At 48.4% G+C, this 18,874-nt stretch overlaps 1 protein-coding gene across 4 annotated transcripts in view; it reads right to left on the bottom strand.

Moving 5' to 3' along the window:
* The window catches only part of LOC132151356 (PTB domain-containing engulfment adapter protein 1-like), a 61,502-nt gene that overhangs the window by 10,628 nt on the left and 32,000 nt on the right, over positions 1-18,874 (bottom strand). Inside the window, exon 3 of one of the 4 annotated variants that reach the window (XM_059559453.1) lies at positions 18,387-18,409. The exons of the other annotated variants lie outside the window; for them this stretch is intronic. The gene's annotated coding sequence lies outside the window, so the exon portion shown is untranslated. The remainder of the gene's footprint in view (positions 1-18,386; positions 18,410-18,874) is intronic. 4 annotated transcript variants of the gene reach the window in all.

Raw genomic sequence — 18,874 nt, 5'->3', positions numbered from 1 at the left:
TTTTTTCCCTTCATAATTTAAAATGATTTTTATACTGTACATATCTAAAATAAATTTAACTAAAGGGAATCATGATATTTGAGGGTCAATGCCATCAAAATGTCAGATAATTTTTGGTTAGAGTGGTAATACACTCACTTATTTCAGTAGTAGTTCTTCTCAAATCTTATAAACAGCAACTTCAACAACACACACTGTTTTTGCTGCTGTTGAGAGACTGGTTGAGAATCAATCTGGCTTTACAATCTGGTTTATGGCCACATCACAGCACAGAGACAGCGCTAATAAATTATATTTGCTTAAATACTGATTCTGGCAAAATATCGGTGTTGGTACTAGATCTCAGTGCTGCATTTGACACTGGCGATCATAACATACTTCTAGAGAGACTGGAAAACTGGGTTGAGCTTTCTGGGATGGTCCTCAAATGGTTCAGGCCATGCTTAGAGGGGAGGGGTTATTATGTGAGTCTAGGAGAGCATAAGTCTAAGTGGACATCAATGACATGCTGAGTGCTTCACTTGTTCAACCTCCACATGCTCCCACTAAGTCAAATAATGAGAAGAAACCAAATTCCCTTTCACAGCTATGCAGATGAAACGTACTCGGTTACTAAACGTAACCTCGGTTCTCTCTAGAAGAGCGAACGAGTACTGCGTCTTAGCTAAGACGCTATGGGAAAAGTCTCTTTTCACGAAATACTGAAGCAAAAAATTATCCTTAATTTTGTATTTTTGTAAAGCGCATTTGCAGCAGTACACAGCCATAGGCGAGACGGCTCGTTCGCTCATTGGCTTGTTCGGCGGCAACTGCTTCGCGCCCTTCTTGCCACTTCCCGCCGAAACGGGTGTGGCTCAACCTATAAAAGGAGCTCGAAAAGGCTGACTCACCTGATTTATTTAATCGCCGAAGCGAACCAGAGTGAATCGTACGCACGGCAGAGAACGCAGTACTCGTTCGCTCTTCTAGAGAGAACCGAGGTTACGTTTAGTAACCGAGTACGTTCTCTTACGAGAGCTCTCTCGTACTGCGTCTTAGCTAAGACGCTACGGGAACCCGATGTAAAACGCTGTGCGTGCAGGGATCACACACCAATAAACCTGAAGCAACGCCCAGGATTTACAGTGCACAGTCACCTGAGGGACTCACAGAGAGTCCGGGACAGAAAAGGGGGAAAGCCCTCCGTCCCATATCTAGCAGCATCCGTAGATGCGGCAATGTGACATCACACAGCCGAGGCAAGGCCTGACCAATGTGGCAATGCGGGTCTTACGCAATACTGCCCATATAACAGTCGGCAGCGCATAGCGCTCATGAACTCAGAATTCCCCTCAGGGCCCCGATTCTTCTATACCGACAGCAGCCTTGCTTGCAAGGCGGGAACCTCCAGGTTATAGAACCTGATAAATGTAGACGGCGAGGCCCAACCCGCCGCCATACATATATCCTGCAAGGAGATCCCAGTAGACCACGCCCACGACAAGGCGACGCCTCTTGTGGAGTGTGCTCTGACGCCCAACGGGCACTGAAGGCCCCTGGAAGCGTAAGCTAACGCTATGGCGTCAACTATCCATCTGGATAGAGTCTGTCTCGAAACAGCCATTCCCTTGGAACGTCCACCGAACGAGACAAATAGCTGCTCCGTCTGCCGAAAGGCAGCAGAGCGAGACACATAAGCTCTTAAAACCCTGACAGGGCAAAGAAGACTCGAGTCTCCATCCTCCCCTGACACCGGCAGGGCAGACAGGGCAATAACCTGAGCCCGAAACGGTGTGTTGAGGGATTTCGGAACATAACCGTGCCTAGGTTTGAGTATGACCTTTGAGTCATTGGGCCCAAACTCCAAGCACGACTGGCTCACCGAGAGCGCGTGCAAATCACCCACACGCTTCACAGAAGCGAGAGCCAACAAGAATACTGTCTTGAACGACAGATGCTGAAGGCTAACCGATTGGATAGGCTCAAAAGGGGGACCCTTCAAGGCCTCCAAAACCGCCGCGAGGTCCCACATAGGGACTGAAGGAGGTCTGGGAGGATTCAGCCTCCTAGCTCCTCTGAGGAACCGGATGACTAAATCATTCCTTCCTATTGACTGACCGGACGCCGTTTCAGAAAACGCCGCGATGGCCGCCACATAAACTTTGAGCGTGGATGGGGCTCTGCCCTTATCCAACAGTTCCTGTAGGAAGGAGAGGACCTCCGTCACCTCACAACTAAGGGGTGAATAACCTCGAGCTGTGCACCAGCTGGAGAACACCGACCACTTCGAGGCATACAGACGTCGTGTCGACGGAGCTCTAGCCTGAGTGATGGTATTTAGCACTCCCACTGCGAGATCAGCGGGTAACCGTTGAGTGCCCATACATGGAGGGACCACAACTCCGGTTGAGGGTGCCAAATCGAGCCCTTGGCCTGCGAGAGGAGATCTCTCCTCAACGGTACCGGCCATGGGGCGACATCTGCTAATTGCATCAAATCTGGGAACCATGGTTGGTTCTTCCAAAGAGGTGCCACAAGCAGTATTGAACATCTCGTTTCTCTCACGCGTTCTATCACCTGCGGAAGGAGGGAGACGGGAGGGAACGCATAAAGCGGGCAGCACGGCCATTTCCGTGACAGCGCGCTTTCGTTCTTGGAAAAGAACGCGGGGCAGTGAGCGTTTTCATGGGACGCAAAGAGGTCCACCTCCGCCATGCCAAATCTGGTGCTAGAGCAGCAACACAGCTCTGATCGACCTTGAAATGCAGCCGGCCAGACGCCCACGCTCTGCGCGGCACCCGAGCCTTCAGCCAGAACTGCAGGGGGCGCATGCGGAGCAGGCCCAGCCGCAGAACCGGTGATGCTGAGGCCATGAGACCCAGCATCTTTTGACAGTGTTTGAGTGACACAGTCGCGCCGCAGCGGAAAGAACTCGCTGCGCGCTGAATGCCCATCGTGCGCTGTGGTGACAGTCGCGCCGTCATGGAACACGAGTTCAGAACTATACCCGCTAGATCCAGTATGGGCCTGAGACCCCCGTCTCTCTTGGGCACCAGAAAGTATCTGCTGTACAGCCCCCCCTCGCTTTGAGCTTGAGACACAGGCTCTACAGCCCCTTTGCTCAACAGTTTTGATATTTCGGCCCGAAGTATGTGTGCTACTTCTGTTTTGACCGTAGTTTCGACGCGCGCTGAAAAGCGCAGTGGGCGTCGAGAAAACTGTAGCGAGTAGCCTCTCTTTATAATGCCTAGCACCCAATCCGAAACCCCTGGAAGCGCTGACCATGCATCTGCATGAATGGCTAAGGGCTGGATGCGACACGCGCTCTGTTGACTGGGCAACGGCGGCGCTCGAGTGTGCTGCGCATCTGAGGCGGGGAGCGCGCTGCGCATCTGAGGCGGGGAGCGCGCTGATCACAGCGGGCAGATCGCTCATCCTCGACCCCGTTCCGGCGCTTAACCGACTGGAGGGAGGCTGAGCGGGTCCCGTGGGACTCGATATATCTGCGAGTAACCGTGGGCTGCATGTGTGCACTTTTACCACTTTCAACTCGCCGTCTGCCTGTGCAGAATGTACGTGCACGGGCCTCGTTTTTACAGAAGCCCCGCGCCATAAGTGACATAGTGTATGTGGGCACTGGGAAGTGGGCACGTTTACTATGCGGCGCGCTCGACCGATCTGTGTCGATCTTATGTGCGCTAGCCCTGTGTGCAGGGCTGTGCTTACATGCGGGGATGGGCACTGGGTAGTGGACATCGTCACTGCATTTAAAGCACCATTGGCCGTGGCCGGACGAGCGTGCACGGGTTTCGTTTTTACAGAAACCACATGACGCGTGTGACATAGTAATTGTGGGCACTGAGGGGTGGGCACGTTTACTATGTAGTGTGTGCGACCGACTTGAGTCGACATTATGGGCGCAGGCCCTGTGTGTAGGGCTGTGCTTACATGTGGAGATGGGCACTGAGGAGTGGGCATCGTCACAACATTTATAGCACCATCGGCCGTGGCCGGAACACCAGAAAAAACACTCTTTTTGTGAAACATCTGGGTAGCCGTGATAACGGCTTTTGTGTGCAGGCAAGCGGGCACTCGTGCAGGCTTGCGCATTGCAGAAGACACTGAGGCAGTCACAACTCTTGGAACTGCAACAGCGGCGTGCTTGGGTGAGAGCTCGGCCGCAGCGGAACTCGAACACCGGCGCTTTCCCAGCAGTGCTAGGATGCTTTCGGGGCTTCTGGCTTCACCGCAATCCTCTGCCGCGGCTCCCGCGGCGCGGGGCGACGGCTCGAAGAGCGAAAACGGGGTCCCGAGCTGCGTTGCTGACGCTGTCTAGATGGAGCAGCAGGAGGCGGTGGGCGTGACTGAGAGCTCTGTGGGGCCGGTCTAGAGCGGCTAGCTGCAGAACTGGAGCGCTTCGGCAAGAAGTGCTTGAACGCCTGTGAAGCTTTCTGGTCCTCGGCGAATCTCTCCACAAACTCGTTTACGGAAGATCCAAAGAGGCCGGCAGGAGTTAGCGGAGCGTCAAGAAACGCAGCGCGCTCAGACTCCTTGATGTCAGAAAGCGTCAGCCACAAATGCCTCTCAGCCACCGTAGCGGAAGCCATAACCCGTCCCATGGCCTGTGCAGCGGACTTAGTAGCGCGGAGGGAGAGATCCGAAGCACTCCTCAGATCCGCGAGACAGATCGCTTCAGGTCCCATCTCATCCAGCTTGCGGAGAAGATCGCCCTGGAAAATCTGTAGCGTCGCCATGGTGTGTAACACAGACGCAGCCTGCCCAGCAGCAGAGAATATCCGTGCGAGCAGCGATGACGTCATGCGGCAGGCTTTGGATGGCAACGCCGCCTTAGTCCGCTGTCCAGCAGAGGGCGGGCAAAGGTGCGCTGCTATAGCCTGTTCCACCGGCGGAAGTGACAGGTAGCCTCTGTTCTTAGCACCGTCCAGTGTGGAGAATGCTGACGAAACAGATGAGCGGATTCTCGCCGAGAATGGAGCGTCCCAAGCCTTCGCCACTTCTTCGTGAAGCTCAGGAAGAAAAGGGGCGTGTTTTGAGCTTGAGGAAGAGCGCTCATCCAGAAGATAGCTACCATCCAGCCGAGAACGTGAAGGGGGCGCTGGTGCAGACCACTCGAGGCCGAGGCTCGTCGCGGCCAACGAGAGTACACGCATCAGCTCCTTATCGATATCCCCCCGTCTGCTGGGCCTCTGAGCAGCGGGCGCGAGATCCACGGAGCTCGCCCAACCCTCACTGCCCAAAGCAAGCAGAGAGCACGTGTCTTCTTCCTCCGACGCGGGCCTGAGATCCACTTCCTCCGATGACGCGTCGGCAAGCAGCGGACGCTGAGCATCGGGAAGCGATGCAGGGGAGACCGGCGAAGCGGAGGGAACCGGCAAGCTCGGCCGAGCTGGAGGCGGTTCTGGTAGGCGCTGCGAGCTGCGCTTCTTACGGCGCTGCGGCGCAGCGGATGATGCAGGCTTCGAGAAGGATGCCAGGCGAGTCCTCAGAGTCACCATAGGCATCAACTCGCAATGAGGGCATCCGCCATCAGCGAGCGCGAGCGCTGCATGGTCTTCACCCAGACAGGAGACGCAGATGACGTGACGATCTCCTTCGCTGAGCGGGGTTCTGCACGAGCCGCACGAAGGCATCTTTAAAAAGACGCAGCTCTTTTGTGAATGTGCGTCGCAGGGCGAACACACACACAGAATATTACAGAACAAGGATTGTAAAGGATATGGGCGCCGGATAGCGCAGCAGGAACGGCAGTGGAAGGCGGCGGTGCCAGCGGCTTCAGGATGGCTCGTCCTGCTGATATGCTCTTCCAGACGGCACTTGCTTCCTCGTGATCCAGTGATGCGTGAGCTTCGCTGAAGAGATGAAAAATCAGGTGAGTCAGCCTTTTCGAGCTCCTTTTATAGGTTGAGCCACACCCGTTTCGGCGGGAAGTGGCAAGAATGGTCTGATGTTGCATCAGCCTGCGCTCGATAGGCTGTGCAGTTGCCGCAGAACAAGCCAATGAGCGAACGAGCCGTCTCGCCTATGGCTGTGTACTGCTGCAAATGCGCTTTACAAAAATACAAAATTAAGGATAATTTTTTGCTTCAGTATTTCGTGAAAAGAGACTTTTCCCGTAGCGTCTTAGCTAAGACGCAGTACGAGAGAGCTCTCGTAAGAGAACCCAGATTCACCTAACCTTATTTCCTAATGACTACAGCCCCACTGATCCCTCTGCCAAAGCAACAAAGAATCTTGGTGTGATTCTGGAGACAGACCTTAGTTTCAGTAGTCATGTCAAAGCAGTATCTAAATCAGCATACTATCATCTGAAAAACATTGTAAAGAATGAGATTTTTTGTTTCCAGTTAAGACTTGTTGACTTGTTCATGTCTTTAGGACATTAGGATAAAGTCAGTTAGAAATACCAAGGGTTCACTCAAAACAGGGTGTCTGCTTTTAGCTTTTATGCTACCCACGGTAGAATCACCTTCCAGAAGAGATCAGGTATTTTAAAACAGTAGCCACATTTAAATCTAGACTTAAAACACATCTGTTTAGTTGTGCATTTATTGAATGAGCACCGTGCTATGCCTATGCTTTATGTATCCTCATTATTTATTTATTCTTAAAGGGGTTATATAATGTGATTAAAATTTTTCCTTTCTTTTTGTAGTGTTACAAGCTCTTGGTGCATAAAGAAGATCTGTAAAGTGTCAAAGACTAAAGTCTCAAATCCAAAGAGATATTCTTTATAAAAAAGTTAAGACTCGTCCACATCCCCTGTTCTAACACGCCCCCACATCACTACATCACTATGTGGGAAGATTTGCATAACACCGCCCAGATGTTCACGCAAAGAAAGAAGGCGTGCCTTTTATTCTCATTGTTGTATTGTTTTTGCCGCCGCCGCCATGTCGTATAGACGCTGTGTGTTTCATTGTGAAACTACTTTGTTTGGTCTTCAGAAAGAGGCTATATCATCTTTGTCATGTCTGGCACTGATCTGTGCTGGTTGCTGAGGAAATACATCAACTTAGCACTGTGGATCGCCAGATCGGGGTCCAGCCCGGGGTGGTTACATGTGGTTACGGACACTCCTTCATAGAATCTGCCGGCCGCACCATTCTCAAGCCGGCCTCTGCTCACTTAAGGCCGTGGTGTGTGACGCTGTTTCGTTGAGAAAGTGAAACTACTTTGTTTGGCCTTCCAAAAGAGGACAGGACTAGAAATCATGTTTATATCACATTTATAATGGGGTTTAATGTTTATGTCTCATCGATCCGGCCGAACAGGGGATCACAATATGTTAAGGGGCGTAAGATTTCCATCACACACTTGAGTTATTCGGCCAATCAAAACGCACTGGATGGCTGGCCAATCAGCACACCTCGGTTTACAGACCATTGAGCTTTGTACAAATCGACGTGTTTCAGAAGGCGGGGCATAGAGGAGAAACAATAATGTACAGTATGTGGAAAGTAATGCGTTTTTTGAACCTTAAACCATATAAACACATTTCATTTAACCAAATAATGTTCTTTTTAGCAGCATCATATAACCCTTTTACCAGTTTTAAAATCATTTAAAAGTGTTGGTTCTCAGCTTTTATTGTTGTGATTATTTCTTACTATTATTTTAATTCCTTTTATGAAAATGTGGATTGATGAGTTGGCAAAAGGAGACCTCTATGGTCAGTGCATGCTGCTGTGAGGTATACCTGACTCAGAAGGGCCCATCTTTAGAAAAATGTAGAGAAACTTAAAAAACAGTGGGAGAGAAAGAGAGGAAGACAGATTGAAAGATTAAGAGATGGTGAAGGAGACCAAGACCAAGAGAGACAGCGAGTAAGAGAGATGGCCCTTAGAGTATAAGAACTGCGATGCCGACAAAAAAACTATAATATAATGAAGCTGACAAGCCGTCCAATCCTGTGCCGAAGAGGAGACAGCTCTCTGTTTATGTGACACCCTTATAACACAGGCTCTTCAGCATTCATCACCACGCAGGGGTGTACACACACACACACACACACTCACACTTTAATCAGCTGAACTCTGATCAGCTCAAAGGTACTGCACACCAATTAATGCTCAACACAGAGAGGACGAGCACTCAGATATTCCCTGCTGCAGTATGTCATGAGGACACTAGAAAAACTCAACTGCTTAGTTTGGGTGGCACAAATGTTTTAAAACAAAACTAGATTTGAACAGTTCCTCAAGAAAATGACAATGCTTGCCTGTGCAAAACTTACTAGCACAGTTGACAATTATTATACTTCATGTCCTCAGTAGGCTACAGCCAAATGATGAGATTATCATCATATTTGAACAAGACAAACATAAATATATGCAATATGCAAATCTTTTAAGAGGTATGTTTACTGTTAACTATATAACTATAACTATAACTATATATCAAATAAAAATACTAAATTCAAATAAAAAAAATGTTGTAACACTTTATTCATTCATTCATTTCTTTGTTGATTTGTTTATTCGTTTCTACAAGGAATCGGACAAAACTGGTCACTCTGTATGTTTTTTGATTTATTAAAAAGTTCTCACTCAAAAATAACAGATCAAACAAATCATTTGTTTGGTGACCAGACTACACTGGTCATGCTGTATATTGATGCTTAGTAGTAGCTCCACGTAGCATGTAAGAACCATTAATAGATCCAAAGCTCATGAAAATCATTAAATTCCAGCATTTAAAAAAGGAAACAAAAAAAGGTTCTTAGATCCCCAAAATTATGTGCCAACATAAACCAAAAGATATTACTGAAAAACTCTCCTCAACAAGCTGCATGGGGCTTTAGGAGTCTGTTCAGCAAGAGTAATTGTAATGTTTGTCTTAAACACCACAAATTAAATGAAGGCTAATGCAATGTTATTTATATATCAAGCAGATTATGAGAATCTCAATAATTTAATGATAACCTTACATACATTCATATGGAATCCCGACACTGTACAGCAAAAAAGAAATAAAAAACTACAGTTCAGTTCTTTGGAGAAAACTGATAAGTCATGCAACCTCCAGATTAATAATAGCAATCTACTAGGCCATTGCATTATTTTTCAATACTAAAGAAAGTGAGTGAAACCACAACAGTGCAATTAACAGGTTCATGTAGCTCATTGGCCTTTGAACTCAAAAATAACAAACGTGGTGCAAAGGAGACAGCTTTACCCTTTTTTAGCTTTACCCTTTGCATCTCCCAGTACCTTGCTGAATTATGAAAAGGTTACTGCACCGCAGGACATCTCTGTCCAGAGCTCAGGTCTAAAGGTCATTTTGTAATGCTCCCACCAATTAGCTGTCAATTTAAACACAAATAATCATAAAGGGTAAGCAATACAAAACAACAGGTTAAATGCAAGAGCACAGATGAGATCACTTAATGCACATTAAATGTTAAAATACAACCTGCTGCCAAAGTTATTACCCTGTATCCTGTTATTTATCTTAAGAACATTAGTTTATACTTGACCTTTTGCAAAATGTTTTGCAAAAACTCTGCTTTTCCCCCTAAATAAAGGTCATCCTTATAGTGTTCCACAAAGCTAGTTTCTACTGGTCAGCAAGGTCTGATTTGAGAGTCTTATTCAGGGGGTTTTGTTCAGTTAGGGAGATTTAAACCAGTTTAAATCAACTAAAAGCTTACAATGACTTAAAAAAAATCATGTGAGCTTCTTGTCGTTAATGAAACAAAGTAAAGAGGCCGCACTATGCATATAAAACGTTTATTTTGCACAAACGCGTTTCGGCGTGTGCCTTCTTCAGTGTGCAATCAGGAAAGCTTGTAACCAATCTTAAATACCCACACCCATTGTCATTGACACACCCATCGTCGTCATCATCATCAAAAGTGATACCAGGACCAATGGTGTCGCTATATACTGCAATATAATACACATAATACATCAAGAATTTTAACACATTCCATACACATGTAGTATTAACCTGCATTTATAGGAAACAGCTTAGTGACAGATCTTCATTCATCCCGTGCGGGATGCAAGTATTCAAATTAAAAATATGCCAAGCCTCTCGCTGCAAGAGGAGGTTCTCACGGTCTCCACCTCTTGGAGGCCGATTGACCAGCTCCAAGCCCATAAATTTGAGCATGTTGGCATTATGTCCCACAGAATTAAAGTGTCTTGCAACTGATGATTTATCGTCATTCTTTCTGATGGCACATTTGTGTTCGAAAATTCGGGTTTTCAATTGTCGCTTTGTTTTGCCCACATAAAGTAAACCACAAGGACACGTTAGTAGATACACAATAAAAGTTGATAGACATGTGATTCTGCCCTTTATTTTATACACCCTGCCTGTTTTTGGATGTGTGAAGGAATTTTCTGTGATCATAGAATTACAAGCAGCACAATTCAAACATTTGAAATTCCCGTATGGTATTCTAAAGGGAAAAGGCGAGTGAGTTGGCGCAGAAAGGTGCGAGCGCACTAGCTGATCTCTGAGGTTGGGTGCACGTTTAAAGCAGCTGCGCGGCGGATCTTGGAACGTGTCACCCAAGTTCGGGTCACTACTTAGAATGTGCCAATGGCGATGTACAATATTCTTTAAGTTATTTGAAATCTGACCATACGTGGATACACAAGTCACTGCAGTGTTAGCGTTATTCTTATCAGTCCGTTTGGTCAACAGATCAGTACGTTGGATGCTGCGTGCGCGTTCCAAACAGTCACGTACTAAATTATGTGTGTATCCCCTGTCAATAAATCTTTGACATAATTCATTTGCTTGTCGCTCAAACACCTCATCATCATCACAAATACGGCGTACTCTTAATAGTTGACTGTAAGGCAAACTGCGTTTGAGAGCAGGTGGATGGAAACTCTGGAAATGTAGGAAGGAGTTACGATCCGTTTCCTTACGATAAATTTCAGTGTGTAACACATTCTCTACTTTCCTTACCAAAACATCCAAAAAGGGCAAGAGCGTATCGTCATGGGTCAATGTTAATTTGATTGCTGGCAATCTCGTATTAACAAAACCATGAAAGGCAGACAATTCCTCTTTTTAACCCGACCACACAAAAAAAATATCATCTATGTATCTGTACCACACTTTTAATTGTTGTTTAAAAGGATTATTGTTATGGATAAAATCCTGTTCGAATTTGCCCATAAATAAGTTTGCATAATTGGGAGCCATGGGAGAACTTTTCAACATGGCAGACTTTTCATGTCTATCAACTTTTATTGTGTATCTACTAACGTGTCCTTGTGGTTTACTTTATGTGGGCAAAACAAAGCGACAATTGAAAACCCGAATTTTCGAACACAAATGTGCCATCAGAAAGAATGACGATAAATCATCAGTTGCAAGACACTTTAATTCTGTGGGACATAATGCCAACATGCTCAAATTTATGGGCTTGGAGCTGGTCAATCGGCCTCCAAGAGGTGGAGACCGTGAGAACCTCCTCTTGCAGCGAGAGGCTTGGCATATTTTTAATTTGAATACTTGCATCCCGCACGGGATGAATGAAGATCTGTCACTAAGCTGTTTCCTATAAATGCAGGTTAATACTACATGTGTATGGAATGTGTTAAAATTCTTGATGTATTATGTGTATTATATTGCAGTATATAGCGACACCATTGGTCCTGGTATCACTTTTGATGATGATGACGACGATGGGTGTGTCAATGACAATGGGTGTGGGTATTTAAGATTGGTTACAAGCTTTCCTGATTGCACACTGAAGAAGGCACACGCCGAAACGCGTTTGTGCAAAATAAACGTTCCCTTTCGAGAGTACTCTCGTACTGCGTAAGCTAGCTTACGCTATGGGAAAAGGTCCCCTTTTCTCGAGAATATGAAGCCAAAAATTATCCTTAATTTTTAAATAATGTAAAACGCAGTGCTGCAGCACAGCAGACCCAAGCGAAGCGGCTCGCGCGCTTATTGGCTGTGCTGCGGCAACTGCAGCAACCTATGGTGAGGCGGCGGAGAGTAACGAACCAATGGGGGCGCTTCGCGCCCATTGGACGTCAGAGCGCGCCAAAATAGGCGTGGCTGGAACTATATAAGCCACCGCTTCACCATAGGGATCAGATTTCATCTCCTTCAGCGATCTCACCTGCACTTCGCTGTCTTCTCCGGAGAAGCCTCTACACGCCGTCGAAAAGCCTCTCAGCGGGATAGCACTGCAACGCAGATCTGAGGACGCCGGCTCGTGCTTCATCTCGAAACCGCCTTCAGCACTCGCTTCCTGCTGCGCCATCCGGCGTGACTATATCCTTTTCAAAGCTAGTGTGTTTGCCGCTGCATCACACTTTTTTCCTCCAGAATTCGAGGCGTTGTTTCAAATGCCTCGGGCCTGCGCTTCCTGCCGAGGCCCTCTGCCCAGCGAGGACCGCCACATCATCTGTGTCTCCTGCCTGGGCCGCGAGCATGCTGAGAGCGCACTCTTCAAGGGCGGCTGCCCTGAGTGCGACGACATGGCTATATCGACCCTGCGGGCTCGATTAGCTCAAACCAGCCACGATGCTCCACCCGCTCCGCCTCTTCTCTCTCAAGTGCCGCGTAAGAAACGCCGCGATCAGAGAATGCCTGAGCATACTGCTACACGCGAGCTCACGCCGGAACACTCCCCGCGTGCCTCGCCCGCTCTCTCTCCTTCGCCTGTCCTCTTCGTGGACGAGCAGCGCCAGTCCCTGCTCACCAGCGCCCCCTTCTCCTTCGGAGCGCCTGAGGCGGAAGAGGACAGACACGACAGCCTTTCTCTCGCCGCGTCCAGTAGTGAGGAATGGTCGGGCTCCATTGCGGACCCCCCCCCCCTCTACAGCACCCAGCTGCACCGGACAACGCGCCGATATCGACGCGGAGCTTACTCGCGTGCTTACAAGGGCTGTCAGCGACCTTCAGCTCGACTGGTCTCCTCCAGACGAGCCCGCTAAAAGCAGGCTGGATGAATGGTTCCTGCAGGGGCGCCCTTCGGCCCCTCCGCAAAGAAACGCCCCCTTCTTCCCGGAAGTTCACAATGAACTCACGAAGTCGTGGAAAGCCCCATTCTCCGCACGCTTGAAGACTTCTGTCTCGTCAGCGCTCTCCTCTGTCGACGGCGCCCGAGACCACGGTTACGAGAGCCTCCCCCCTCTCGAGGAGGCTATTGCTGCACACCTCTGCCCGCCCTCAGCCGCTGGATGGCGGTCGAAGCCTGTGCATCCATCCAAGCCATGCCGCACCACCTCAGCTCTCGCTGGTCAAGCTGCTTCGGCTCTACACACCATGGCTGTGCTGCAGGTTTTTCAGGCCAGACTTCTCCGTAACCTGGACGAGTCTGCCCCAGATACCTATGACTTTAAAGATCTCCGCAGCGCTACTGATCTAGCCCTGCGTGCGACAAAGACCACAGCACAAGCGATCGGCCGAAGCATGGCAAGCCTCGCTGTTTTAGAGCGACACCTCTGGCTCACGCTCACGGAGATGAAAGACGCCGACAAATCCGCCTTTCTCGACTCTCCTATCTCGCCTTCCGGCCTCTTTGGCCAGTCGGTTAAGGGTTTCGCTGAACGCTTCACTGAGGCTCAGAAAACGTCACAGGCAATGAGACACTTCCTGCCGAAACGCTCTAGCTCTGCTGCGGGACGCCGTAGAAATGCGCCGCCCCCTCAGACCTCGAAGCCATCGCAGCCAGACTTACAGTCTCGCCCAGCGACCAAAACCCAGCACCGCTCTCGCTCTACGAGCCGCAAACCGCCAGAGAGACGGGGACCTCGGCCCAGGATTGTGCTGAACCCCGAGCCTCCGAAGCCCTCCTGACCTTCGGGCTGAAAAGACTGTGGTTAAGTCCCACTGCGGCCGGACCACCACACAAGAAACCTCACATGCTTCCTCCAATCCCCTCACTAAAGGCGGTTGGAGATGTCTATACTGCAGTAAACGAGCCTGTTACAATGCACGCACGCCTGCACACAAACGCCGTTTTCACGCGCCGTGGTCGAAACGAAAGTGAAAAGCGAAATGACACACGTCCTTCGCGCCGAACTGATAAACCTTCTTGCAAAAGGGGCGATAGAAACTGTCCCCCCTGTGCAGCGCGAGTCAGGCTTTTACAGCCGCTACTTCCTCGTACCAAAAAGGATGGCGGTCTCAGACCCATCCTAGATCTCAGACGTTTGAACAAAGCGCTTATGACGCGATCGTTCAAAATGTTAACTACCAAACAAATACTCGCGCAAATTCGCCCGAGGGATTGGTTTTTCTCAGTGGATCTGAAAGACGCTTACTTTCACATTCAAATAGCACCCCATCACAGGCCATTCTTGAGATTCGCCTTCGAGGGGCAGACTTATCAGTACATGGTTCTTCCATTCGGCCTCTCCGTAGCGCCCCGTACGTTTACACGGTGCATGGATGCCGCTCTCGCACCCCTGAGAATGCGGGGAGTGCGAGTATTGAACTACCTCGACGACTGGCTAGTTTTAGCCCATTCCGAGGAACTACTGACGACACACAGATCCTGGATCCTCAGCCATTTAGAATGCCTGGGTCTCACGATCAACACTGTCAAGAGCGCTCTGTCTCCCAGCCAGAGGATTTCCTTTTTAGGGATAGACATAGACTCTGTGACATGTACAGCGCGTCTGACGTCACAGCGCGCTCTCACTATTCAGCATTTAGCCGGCTCAAACGATTTCAGGAAATGCTAGGTCTGATGGCATCAGCCTCTGCGGTTCTCAAACTGGGCCTGCTGCGCATGCGCCCACTACAGCGCTGGCTCAGAGACCGTGTTCCAGCGCGCGCCTGGATTTCCGGCCGCGCGCGCATCAGGGTGACCCACGGCTGCATCACAGCTCTGGCCCCTTGGAAAATAGCCAACTGGTATCAGTTAGGCGTAAGCACGGGCGCTGTCTCGAAATGGAAAGTAGTCTCGACAGATGCATCCAACCTCGGTTGGGGCGCCCTGTACGAGGGCAGGTCTGCCTCCGGCCTCTGGTCGAGCCCGGAGCGACTGTTACACATAAACTGTCTGGAGATGATAGCGGTCGAACTATCCCTGAAAGCTTTCCTCCCATTTTTAAAGGGCCACCACGTTCTGGTCAGATCAGACAGCATGTCAGTGGTGGCCTACATAAATCGCCAGGGTGGTGTCAGGTCAGAAACCTTGCACACCCTGACCGAGCGTCTTCTGACATGGGCACATTACAATCTGCGCTCGCTAAAGGCAGCGCATGTACCTGGCATCCTGAACCGGGGCCCGGACATGCTTTCCAGGGCGAATGTTCCCCCTGGGGAGTGGTCTCTTCACCCACAGACGGTTCAGTTGATGTGGAGCATCTTCGGCAGGGCAGAGGTCGACCTCTTCGCCTCAGAAGACAATGCTCATTGCCCAATATATTTTTCAAAGAGCAGGGACGCGCTGGCCCTCGATTGGCCCAGACGCCCGCTTTATGCCTTCCCACCGGTCGCGATGCTACCGCAGGTCATCGATCGGGTCAGGAAGAGCAGATGTGCTATGCTGCTAGTAGCCCCACTCTGGACGACCCAACCTTGGTTCTCCGAGCTGATGCAGCTGTCCAGTACAGCCCCATGGCCAATACCGCTGCGGAAAGATCTCCTCACGCAGCTGAAGGGCGCGCTCTGGCATCCCCACCCCGAACTTTGGGCCCTTCATGTATGGTCCCTCAACGGGTTCCCGGGAACCTCCCTGAGGGAGTGTTAAAGACCATTACGGAAGCCAGAGCACCCTCAACCAGGTGCCTATACGCGCAGAAATGGTCAGTGTTCTCCACCTGGTGCGGGACACGGAACCTAGACCCTCACTTATGTGACGTGACGGAGATACTCTCCTTCCTACAGGAGCGTTTAGATGCGGGCAGATCCCCGTCTACGCTCAAAGTGTATGTGGCAGCCATTGCAGCTTCTCATGCTCCGGTGGCCGGCCTATCACTGGGAAAAAACGAACTGGTCATTCGTTTCCTTAAGGGAGCTCGTCAGATGAACCCTCCCCGACCCCCTTCAATCCCTTCCTGGGACCTGTCTACAGTCCTAGAGGCCTTAAAGGGCCCCCCTTTTGAACCGCTTCAGTCTGTTGATATGAAGCTTCTTTCGTTCAAAACCGCTTTTCTACTGGCTCTGGCCTCAGTCAAGCGAGTGGGGGATTTACATGCGCTATCTGCAAGCGCTGACTGTCTCGAGTTTGGGCCTAATGACTCCAGAGTCATTCTCAGACCAAGACACGGCTATGTCCCCAAGGTGCTCTCAACACCGTTCAGAGCGCAGGTCATCTCGCTGTCAGCCCTTTCCTCGCAAAGCGACGAAAGCAACGCGAGCTTCATCTGCCCCGTCAGGGCTCTTAAAACCTATATTGCGCGCTCCGCCTTATTCAGGAGGTCGGACCAGCTCTTCATATGCTTTGGTGGGCGCACCCGAGGTCTCGCCACCACGAAGCAAAGCCTATCGCGATGGATAGTAGACACTATCTCGCTGGCTTACAAATCTAAGGGCCTTCACTGCCCGTTCGGCATCAGAGCCCATTCCACCCGAGGTATGGCCTCGTCATGGGCGTGGTCCTGCGGGATACCACTGGATGATATCTGTGCGGCGGCAGGCTGGGCCTCTCCGTCCACATTTATTAGATTCTATAATCTGCAAGTCCCTGCCCTGCAGGCCAGGGTACTTTCTATATAGACGTGCTAAGCCTTATCACGTCCCCCTTTTTTCGTTCCCTATATAAAGCTCACTAAGGTTGGCTGTTGGGACTGGGATTTCTCCTGCTATAAAGCCCCGAGCTCTCGCCTCGGGCTGTGACAGGTCGAAGTTCCCGAGCACGCACGGCGTTTTACATTGTGTTCCCATAGCGTAAGCTAGCTTACGCAGTACGAGAGTACTCTCGAAAGGGAACGTACTCGGTTACTAACGTAACCTCGGTTCCCTGAGATGAGGGGACGAGTACTGCATAACCTGCCGTGCTATGTGCTCGGACCGGGTGATCGCTTCAGTCGATTTAAAACCTGATCCCTATGGTGAAGCGGTGGCTTATATAGTTCCAGCCACGCCTATTTTGGCGCGCTCTGACGTCCAATGGGCGCGAAGCGCCCCCATTGGTTCGTTACTCTCCGCCGCCTCACCATAGGTTGCTGCAGTTGCCGCAGCACAGCCAATAAGCGCGCGAGCCGCTTCGCTTGGGTCTGCTGTGCTGCAGCACTGCGTTTTACATTATTTAAAAATTAAGGATAATTTTTGGCTTCATATTCTCGAGAAAAGGGGACCTTTTCCCATAGCGTAAGCTAGCTTACGCAGTACTCGTTCCCTCATCTCAGGGAACCGAGGTTACGTTAGTAACCGAGTACGTTTTATATGCATAGTGCGGCCTCTTTACTTTGTTTCATATGTGTTATATAAGGCCAGCACTCTGAAAATCTAAAAAAAACATAGTGAAGCCTGCTCCCAACCTTATCACTTGTTGAGCTTCTTGTCGTTACAATATATATATATATATATATATATATATATATATATATATATATATATATAAATTACATGAAATTACATATGAAGCTTACATACAAAACATTTTCAATATTTAAAGTATTATTTTTTTATTTAGAAATTTAAAATTACTTTAAGTAACAGCCAAAGATTTCTTAACACAGTTCTTATTCAGAAACTCCTGATTCAGTTCAATTCTGACTTGATTTAAATCAATTAATGTCAGAATATATAATGTTATAATGTCACCAATCTTTCGATCACATAATCACCTAAGAATGCAATGAAATAATTTTGAAATGGTTTTTAGAATTGCAATTTTCAAACGTATGTTTTGTTCTATAATATGAGTCCAAACTTAGCTTTCCGACTGAACTGGAGGAATTTTTTTTATGTAAACATGGATACATTCTTAAACAGGTTCAGAATATATATATATATATATATATATATATATATATATATATATATATATATATATATATATATATATATATATATATATATTAAAGCAGAAGCATGAATCAACTCATACAGTATTTCTATTTATGCCTAAAATCTTTAATATTCCTTTTGAACCTTTTGTGATTAACACTGTGCATTCAGCAGAACTGTTTATACACATTAAAGAGTCCCTTGGTGACTATAAAGGTCAATGAATGCGAGGGCTCACATAATTTCTAGTTCGTTAAGCAGCATTATCATCTTCTGTGTGTAAAAGTGTCTGTTTAGACTTAATAATTCCAGGCAATGAGTGAATCCCAAATGAGAGCTATGAAATATTCAAAGCAACCTACTACTGCCGTGTCTGTGGCTGGAGATAAACTCGCCAAATATGGGCTGTGACCACACCAGCAAGTCCAGAGACTCCTCTGACATCGCCATTAATAAAACATTAGCCTAGAAGGCACACTTTCTGTGCAAAGTAGGCTTACCTGTGTCACCTATCAATCCAGGACTGTCCACAGTGTTCAAATTGGGCAAAATGCGTGTGTAGGGGAGGTTTGGAATTGGAAATGAAATGCAGAAATGAGTGTCAGAAATGAAGCTTTGAAAACCTGAGGTGTGGGGGGTTACTTGAGTGTGCATCCCATTTCAACAAGCTTTAATTCAGGCCTGGAAGTCATTACTTCCCTAAAGAAAATGTGTTGAAACTAAATAGTCAGAGGTTCTTCTAGGTGAAGTAGTTGTTTTAGCTAAAACCTCCAGGAACTGCATCCCTTATGGTGCAGCTAAAGAATGTAATTAGCTATCAAATGCAAAACATTTAGCTAACATGTTCTTCAAATACATTGGTTTCAGGTAAATTTTATGTAACAGTGAATTCTGTAGTACAAGCAGCTGGCATAAATGAACATTTGTGTCCATCAGTCAGGCAGGCTTGTTGGCATATTGGCAGCTGACAATGCAGGAACATCAACTC

This window comes from Carassius carassius, chromosome 10 (genome assembly GCF_963082965.1).
Source record: "Carassius carassius chromosome 10, fCarCar2.1, whole genome shotgun sequence".
NCBI classification, from domain to species: Eukaryota; Metazoa; Chordata; class Actinopteri; order Cypriniformes; family Cyprinidae; genus Carassius; species Carassius carassius.
The sequence above is the reverse complement of the archived record's forward strand: the minus strand, read 5'-3'. Positions and strand labels throughout refer to the sequence as shown.